The sequence below is a fragment of the Lucilia cuprina genome, chromosome 6, assembly GCF_022045245.1.
Source record: "Lucilia cuprina isolate Lc7/37 chromosome 6, ASM2204524v1, whole genome shotgun sequence".
Taxonomy (NCBI): Eukaryota; Metazoa; Arthropoda; class Insecta; order Diptera; family Calliphoridae; genus Lucilia; species Lucilia cuprina.
In genome coordinates this window covers 55,063,793-55,073,594 of record NC_060954.1, presented here as the reverse complement: position 1 = coordinate 55,073,594, position 9,802 = coordinate 55,063,793, and the positions used below count along the sequence as shown (strand labels likewise).

At 24.3% G+C, this 9,802-nt stretch overlaps 1 long non-coding RNA gene across 1 annotated transcript; it reads right to left on the bottom strand.

Moving 5' to 3' along the window:
• Positions 1-523: 523 nt before the first annotated feature.
• LOC124420535 lies at positions 524-9,358 on the bottom strand. The gene is made up of 3 exons (XR_006941252.1): positions 9,050-9,358; positions 4,483-4,518; positions 524-1,272 (listed from the first exon to the last, which is right to left on the bottom strand). It is a non-coding gene; the product is annotated as an uncharacterized LOC124420535 (long non-coding RNA).
• Between the last annotated feature and the right edge of the window lie 444 nt (positions 9,359-9,802).

Below are 9,802 nucleotides of genomic sequence, written 5' to 3'. Positions count from 1 at the left end.
AAAGTTATAAAGTTATAAAGTTATAAAGTTATAAAGTTATAAAGTTATAAAGTTATAAAGTTATAAAGTTATAAAGTTATAAAGTTATAAAGTTATAAAGTTATTAAGCTCAAGGACGGCATGGTAAATAATAGATTAATTTAAATAAAATTAACTTTTTGTTGTTGTTGAATTTTTATTTACTTTTCTTCAAATTTCTTTACAAATCTTAAAACTTAAATTATTATTTTGTAATATTGTTAAAAAGAAAATAATTTTTATTATTGTTATTTTGGTTTATTTATGGGTTTGAATAAAGTTTTAAGCCTTTATGAAAAATTGATTTATTATTTATGATTTCTTTCAGGATTTTTATAGCTGCAGCTTTTAAGGATTAATGAAAGAACCGGGTCAACAAAAAATAAAATTTTTTAAAACTAATATAAATATACAAAATAAAATCCCTACTACTTGAGCCAAAGGTAAAGTTGAAAATATATTTTAGTTAACAATATTCTTTGAGAAAATGAAAAACTTACCAACAAATTTGTTTTTTTTTTTATAATAAAGATTTGGGGTACAGCAGCCAAATGCTGCTGATGATGATGATGTGTAGATTTAAGTAAAATAAAAAAAGGACGGAATTTTCCTTTCTTGTTGTTATTTTTCTTTTTTTTTGTGTTATGGGTCGCTGATAATGTTGTTTCTGAGCTTGATGAAGAGAGTTGAAGTAGAAAAAGGTTTATTTTTTATTTACACTAGCAAAAAAAACAAAAAGTGTGAAAGAGAAGAATATAAAATGGAGTTTTGGCATGTTCTTGCCAAAGAGTAGCGTAATTTAACGAAGTAAGCAATTATGTATTATTATTTATGAAAAAGATTTCTTCCTTTTTCTTTTTTTTGCTTTAAATATTACTTTAGTTTTAACGCCACTTTTCCTTAAGATATATACAGCAAATGATTGTTTATTCAAGGATTGAAAGCAAAAGCAGGCTTTCAAGCAAATTAAAGGTATGACGGGGGTTAAATTCCAAAGATAACGTTTTTGTTGTTACATATTTTCTGCTCTTGTGCTTAGTTGCTGCCGTGGTTGGCCTTTTTGTTTATTTATCACTTTTTTCATTTGGGTTTTATTTTTAGTTGTATTGGTTTTATTTATTTATTTTGTTTGGTTATCAACACATTAATATGTTAGGAAAGGTATAAATTTAGGTCCTAGACACGCATATATGCTTAAAAAACTCTGAAGAAAAAAACTTTTTGGTATAAACACTTTACACACACATCTTTTGCCTAGTAGAAATAGAACAAAAATTTTTCATTAAATTTTTTTTTTTTTTTGGTTTAAATAAATTTTGTGCAACAAAATATCATGAACTTAATACTTTAGAGAGAACTTAATCTGTCAATATTTAGTGTACACACATACACACAAACCAGTAAATAGTATCAGGCATGGAAAATTCAATAGTAATGTATTGCATTCACTACACTTGCCCATACACTATAGCTAGCAATTAAACTAGAACAGTCCACATAATATTTTTAAGAATAGTTCATAGTGTAGTAAACAGGCTTTCCTTTAGAGCTATTGAGAAATAATAATCCAGAAAATAGACTTGATAACTGACATACTAGTCAATAGGCTGGCTCATACAGTGGACAATGGAGTAGTTAATAGTCTAGCTTATAGTATAGTTAAAAGACAATTTAATAGAGTTATTTATATACTAGACAATGGAGGATTAAGTCTATAGACTATACAACAGATTAGTTAAAAGACTAGTTATTAGGCTATTCTATGGAGTAGTCTATAGAATATTTCATCCATATAACTATGACATTGAATAGACCAGTCAATATGGTATTCCATAGATTAATTCATGGAATACTTAATTGCTTATAGATCAGTTCATAACATAGTCTATATATTAGAATATAAACTAGACAATAGATAGGCTTTTAGACCAGTTCATAGACTAGTGCATAGACAACATCAATAACTAATACATAGACTATATCATATAACAGTCTATAGATTAATCATAAAACTAGTCCATAGGCTAGTCATTAGACTGGTTCAAAGACCAATTCATAAACTAGTCCAGTGATTAGGTCATTAAAAGTAGACTAGTCCATAAGTATAAGCAATATGTTAGTTCATAGGCTAGTCAAAAGACTCATCAATAACTTAGTATATAGACAAGTCCATAGAATTTTTTTTTGAAACTCGTCCATAGACTAGTTAGCAACTTAGTTTCTATTATTTGTTCATGAAATAGTCTTAAGACTTGTTAATAAATAATCTCTAGACTGGTCCATAGACTAGACTATAATTTAGTCAATAGACTGGTTTGTAGACTAGTTCACAGACAAGTCCATAATTAAGTCTATAGAACAGACTAATCCATAGACAAAGTCAGTAGACTATTAGATGGACTAGCCGTAATACTACTTCATAGACTAGTTCAAAGTATAGTCTATGAACTAACCAGTAAAGTAATAAATATAGTAGTCAGTAGACTAGTTAAATAAGTAGTCAATAGACTAGTAAATAGACTACTTAATAGATTATACCATAGAATAGTCAGTAAACTAGACTATAGACTAACCCATAGTATAGTCTAGAGACTAGTTCATAGAATTAGTAACTATTCTATTCATTAGAATAGTTACTAACCTAGTCCATAGACTAGCCCATAGACTAGTCAGTAAAATAGCCCATAGTATAATCAGTTGACAAAACCATAGACCAGTTCATAAGTTAGCAAAAAGACTGCTCAATAGATTATACCATAGACTAGTCAGTGAAATAGTCTATAGCAAAATCTGTTGAAAGAACCATAGACAAGTCCATAAACTAGTAAATAGAGTGCTCAATAGATTATACCATAGACTAGTCAATAAACTAGACTATAGATTAATACATAGTATAGTCTACAGAGTAGTTCATAGAATTATCAATAGACTAGTCAATAGACTAGTCTGAGGACTTGTCAATAGAATAGTTACTAGCCTAGTCCATAGACTGGCCCATAGACTAGTTAATAAAATAGCCCCTAGCATAATCAGTTGACAGAGCCATAGACCAATTCAAAAGCTAGTAAATACACTGCTCAATAGATTATACCATAGACTAGTCAATAAACTAGACTATAGATTAATACATAGTATAGTCTACAGACTAGACCAAAGACTAGTCAACAGAAAAACCAATAGATAAGCCTATTTACTAGTTCCTAGAATTATCAATAGACTAGTCGCTTCACTAGTTTATAGGCTGGTCTATAGAATAATCAATAGACTAGTTCCTTGACTAGTCCATAGTATATTCTATAGATTGGTTTATAGACAAGTCCATAGATTAGCCAATATACTGCTCCATATATTATTCACTTGATTAGACAAAAGTCTACAAAATTGTCTCAAATATAGACTAGTCCATAGTATAGTCTATCAACTATTTAATAGAATCTAAAAAGATTAACCAATAAACTAGTAAAAACTAGTCAATTAAGTGGTCAATAAACTAGTCTGAAGAATATCCAAAAGACTAGTCAATGGACAAGTCCACTTGTTATTAGGTCAGTCCATAGACTAGTCAATAGACTAGTCCCCAACAAAATAAATGAATACAGTTTTGAAATTTCCAATGCCATGTCTGATTAGTTTTTTCACTCTCTCTCTCTCTGTCTCTCTTACACACTCACTTAAAAAATATATACAAATTTATTTATATACATTTGTATGTATTTGTGTAAACAATGAGCAATATAACAGTGATCCTTTTGTTTGTTGTTGTAATTTTATTTGTTGTATATTAATGCTGACCTGTTTGTCAATGTTTATTTCTTTCTTCTTTTTTTCTCTCTCTTTCTTTTATTATTGTTGTTGTTATTTTATTAAGGTCAATATGAAAACAACAACTACAAACATTCAATTGATATATGTATATGTGTACCGAAGCAATAACACAACATGGTGTAAACTTGTGTATAATAAATAACAATTTAATTCATTGCACTATACAACATACAACATTTTTTTGGTAAAATAATATACTCGTTTTTGTTTTCTGTCTCTCTCATACTCACACTCACTATTTTAATATACTTTACTCTTTCATACAATTAACTTATGTTTGGTTTGGTTTTTGTATGTATTGTTTTTTTTCTCATGTTTAACAGCAATTATGCATGTGTGTGTTTTTTATACAAATTTTTTTCTTGTTTTTTCTTTTTGTATGGAAATATTAACACATTTTATTTTTCAATTTAAACATTGTCACAAGAATTTAATTTAACTTTTCTATTACATATTTCTCTTGAAATATACAGCCACACTTACATGAATTCAAAAACAAAGTTTTTTTATTATTGTTTAATAAATAAACTTTTGGAAAATTGTTAAAAAATAATTAGTATTTTTGGTTTAAAAAAAGATTTTTCTATACATTTTTTTTAACTAAAAGTTTTTATTTGTATTTTTTAAATTTTCAGAAACCTTTGTTTGTTATTTATTCTATTTTAAAGAGTTGCACTGAAAAAACAAAAAGAAGAGTTTTTAATTAAACATAGTATAGACGGTCAAGGGTAACCACAAAATACCCTACACCAACATAGAGCATGTTCTAGGATCATTTTTAAAATAATTCTTTTTCAACAATCGAGGTTTCTTGGATTCTTCTAGTCCCTAAGGCAAGTGTAAAACATCCTTTTTTCAAAACTAAAAATCGAATTTTAAAATCGCCTTTTTTTAAAAAATAGTAGAAAATTTTATGAAAATCTTGTTTTTTTAAAAAATCTACATTTTTTCTAAAATAATCCATAAAAATTAGTAATTTTTCAATAATTTCATTAAAAATAAAGAAATAAATTTCACTAAAAAACAACCTTTATATGAGGTTTCAAACCAACATTGCTTATGGTTTTGTATGAAATTTTATATGATTCAAAATTAAAAAAGTTTTCACTTAAAATGGACAAACATAAGAACAAACGTAGAAGTTTAATCAATGCACTATATTGGTGTAGGGTATTAGAAATAAAAATCTTAAATTCTCATCAAATTTCAAGGATTCTCAAACAAAAAATACATTACGTTATAAAGTTATAAAGTTATAAAGTTATAAAGTTATAAAGTTATAAAGTTATAAAGTTATAAAGTTATAAAGTTATAAAGTTATAAAGTTATAAAGTTATAAAGTTATAAAGTTATAAAGTTATAAAGTTATAAAGTTATAAAGTTATAAAGTTATAAAGTTATAAAGTTATAAAAAGTTATAAAGTTATAAAGTTATAAAGTTATAAAGTTATAAAGTTATAAAGTTATAAAGTTATAAAGTTATAAAGTTATAAAGTTATAAAGTTATAAAGTTATAAAGTTATAAAGTTATAAAGTTATAAAGTTATAAAGTTATAAAGTTATAAAGTTATAAAGTTATAAAGTTTTAAAGTTATAAAGTTATAAAGTTATAAAGTTATAAAGTTATAAAGTTATAAAGTTATAAAGTTATAAAGTTATAAAGTTATAAAGTTATAAAGTTATAAAGTTATAAAGTTTATAGTTATAAAGTTATAAAGTTAAAAGTTATAAAGTTATAAAGTTATAAAGTTTATAAAGTTATAAAGTTATAAAGTTATAAAGTTATAAAGTTATAAAGTTATAAAGTTATAAAGTTATAAAGTTATAAAGTTATAAAGTTATAAAGTTATAAAGTTATAAAGTTATAAAGTTATAAAGTTATAAAGTTATAAAGTTATAAAGTTATAAAGTTATAAAGTTTTAAAGTTATAAAGTTAAACTTTAGCCAAATTTCAGCAAAAATTGTAATTTGAAACTTTTTAATGAATCTTTCAAATAAATGAGAATCTTAAAGATGAAAAATGTTCATTCTTCTTTGGTACAAAACGCGGAGACATAGCGGGGTTTCATAGTGATGTACTTTTTAAAAAATTTTCATATCAAGTTTGGTTTAATTTCACTTCGGTATGAGTAGCACCCTGGGTAAAGTTATCAAGTGTTTTCTTGTATTCAAGCTCCTTGTAGTATTAGCACCAAATTTTCCTTACACCATTATAAAATTGCTAATAATTTTATAATTTATCTTCATATTATTACCTTACACCAGGTATTAAGTAGCGTTTTCATTCAAATTGTTATGTATTATATTAACTTTTATTAAATAATTTTATATTGTTGAAAATTTAAGAAACTCTGTTTTATAAAGTAAATAGGCTTAACTTTGTACTTTAATTTACAGTTTGTTATATAAAATTCTGTTAAAAAATGGGCACGTTATAAAAGTTTTACAAAAATAAGTAATAATTAATATTAATCATACGTCAACGTAGACTTTTATAGAAAAATTAATGATTCAACTTTAAGGCGAGTTATTTATTTTAAACAAAAAGTTCGTTATAAAATAGAAACTTTATAAAATGTATTAAAAAATACTCTATATTGCGGCATAAAACACCAGAAAGTTATATTCATATTTGAACTATATGTATTACAGGAAACAACAAATGCTTAGTTATTACATATAGATAGGAAAGGGGTATTTTTAAACAAATAAAATTGCAAAATGTTTGTTAGTTTTACTTTTTTACTTCAACTAGTATCATAATTTTATTTCTATAAAAATATTTAGTAGAGTAGTCAAAGATATCTTTTCTAAAAATGTTCAAGCCTCACTTATGTCTAACATGAAATAAAACTTTCCGTATTCTTTACCATACACAATTAATAAAGTCTGGCCTAGTTTTTTTTTTTAAATTTATTTTACCAACAACATACTTATTTAATTGAAACAGATTGTTACTTGTTATTTTTGTTTGAAAAAAAAAAAAAAAAAAAAAAACACAAAAAGAGGCAACAAAATGTTGCAAAGTGTAATAAAGACTTAAAAGTATTTAAAATAAATGATTATACAAAATGTTTGTTTTTTTAATGTTGTCGTTTTTAAGGACTTTCAATAAGTGTTTTTTTCTTAACTTGGGGTTAATTAAAATGTTAATGAAATTCTCATTATAATAATGAACATATACTTGGCACAGCCAGCATTTTGTCTTTATTTATCCAGTAAAAAAGAGAGAAAGAAAGGGAGAATGTCGTCAATGGAAAAGACTTACACCATTAACTGGTATAATATTGTAAGGAACTTAACATTTTGTGGTTAAAGTGGTAAGAGGTTTTTTTGTGGTTAAGATTTTAACCACATCATTAGCATGTGAAGTATTTTGTATTTTAGTTTTTATTTCATTACTATTTTTGTGTACAGTAACCATTACTAAGGGTAATGTGTTTGTTTAAATAACAATTAGAAAGTAATCAATAGAAATGTTTAAAAACAATGGAAAATAAATTGTTTATATATTACTATTGAATTAATTAAAAAACGGAGATTAATTATGCATAAAAAGTGAAATTGTAAAAATTTTTAGAACTTTTGCTTGCAGAATAAAGTTATAAAGTTTTAAAGTTATAAAGTTATAAAGTTATAAATTTATAAAGTTATAAAGTTATAAAGTTATAAAGTTATAAAGTTATAAAGTTATAAAGTTATAAAGTTATAAAGTTATAAAGTTATAAAGTTATAAAGTTATAAAGTTATAAAGTTATAAAGTTATAAAGTTATAAAGTTATAAAGTTATAAAGTTAAAGTTATAAAGTTATAAAGTTATAAAGTTTATAAAATTATAAAAGTTATAAAGTTATAAAGTTATAAAGTTATAAAGTTATAAAGTTATAAAGTTATAAAGTTATAAAGTTATAAAGTTATAAAGTTATAAAGTTATAAAGTTATAAAGTTATAAAGTTATAAAGTTATAAAGTTATAAAGTTATAAAGTTATAAAGTTATAAAGTTATAAAGTTATAAAGTTATAAAGTTATAAAGTTATAAAGTTATAAAGTTATAAAGTTATAAAGTTATAAAGTTATAAAGTTATAAAGTTATAAAGTTATAAAGTTATAAAGTTATAAAGTTATAAAGTTATAAAGTTATAAAGTTATAAAGTTATAAAGTTATAAAGTTATAAGTATCTAAGTTATAAAGTTATAAGTTATAAAGTTATAAAGTTATAAAGTTATAAAGTTATAAAGTTATAAAGTTATAAAGTTATAAAGTTATAAAGTTATAAAGTTATAAAGTTATAAAGTTATAAAGTTATAAAGTTATAAAGTTATAAAGTTATAAAGTTATAAAGTTATAAATTTATAAGGTATGAGGACTCCACTGTTATGCTTTCGCAGATTTAAACTTTTTATTTGCTTTATATTGAAGGAGCCCAGCCCACTTGACCCTATTTAGCCCCGAAAGTTTGAGATGGATTTGAAAGTTTAGTTTTGTTCAAATTTAACTATCCGTTCCAGAATATCTGTCCATCTATTGAAGCCAAGAACGTTTAAAGTCAATTACGTATACAATGTCCTTGAAGTGAAGCATTTCCGAAAGAGAGAGAGAAAAAAACCAAAAAAGCATTTCCAGATTTTATTCCAAAAAATTTCCCAATTTTTCAAAATATTTTTCCTTACAATTTTTCGATCTTCTATATCAATCTTCTAACTCTATTAAATATTTTGACCATCTCTTGTTAATAGAGACTAAAATGCTAATCCATTCATATTTATGGATGGTACCAATATTAGGGAATACAATGTGTAGGAAATATTGATGGTACTTATTGGTGGATATACTAGAGCACCATCGCAATGTGGGATGTATTTCATTAATCTGTTTTAGATAATTTAATCCAGAACACTACCATTTATGATCACAAAATACACAACAGGAGAATTCAACAAGCTTGCTGCTACTTTCGATTTTAAATAAAATATATCTGTCCTACCTCTTGAAAAATTTTAAATTTTTCCTAAATTGTTTATAGGTTAAAAATATTTTAATTTAAATTTTTGCTTAAAAACACACACCATGAATCATAAATTTGTCTAACATAAGAAAAACCGCATTATTAATTTACTCTTGAAATTTGATGAGAATAAAATAAATTTAAACAGAAAGACAAATAAACATTGTCAAGTAAGATGACAACATTTACCGCAATTACCAAAACGGAAACAATGAATTAGAAAAAAAAAACATCAAAATACAGCAGTAGAATTACAAAAATATTACACATTACTATTTTAAACTATTTTGGGGGGAAGGTTAGTTGAGATCTTATTTTTTTGCAATTATAGTTGTGTTTTTTTTATTTGGTTTTATTTCTATGTTTTACACTTAAAAAGCGCCAGTGACTTAGACAAGTTTTATACAAAAATACACGACTTTTTACATTTTTACAAGATTTTTTTCTTTAAACTTTATTTTTACAAAATAGATATTTTATTTACAAATTATTTATTAATTTTTTTTGTGGAATTTATTTTAAAACATTTTTTTTTAGATTTTTATAACACACTTATAATTTTGTTATTATTTTTATTAATTATTTAAATAATTTTATTTTTCTATATTATTTTGTTTGTGTATTTAAACCGTATTCCGTGTGAACGTGTTGTTTCATCTATAACGTATAAAAATAAACTAAAGTATAAACTTTGACATTACATTATAGTACATAATATGAGCCATAACAGCCAACAGTTTAAGCCGAAAGCTTTCTATTAATGTTATTTAACATAAATGTTTAACAGTTAACTGTTAGACATCCTGTTTTCAGCTCATGTTTAAATTTTGCGCAAGTCTTTACGATTGCTAAACGAAGTACTGAGTTTACTACAAAACGAAAGTTTGTATTACAGTTTTCGTAAAGAAATACTCTCTCGTTTAAGCTTTTTACACCTATTGGAGAGAGAGA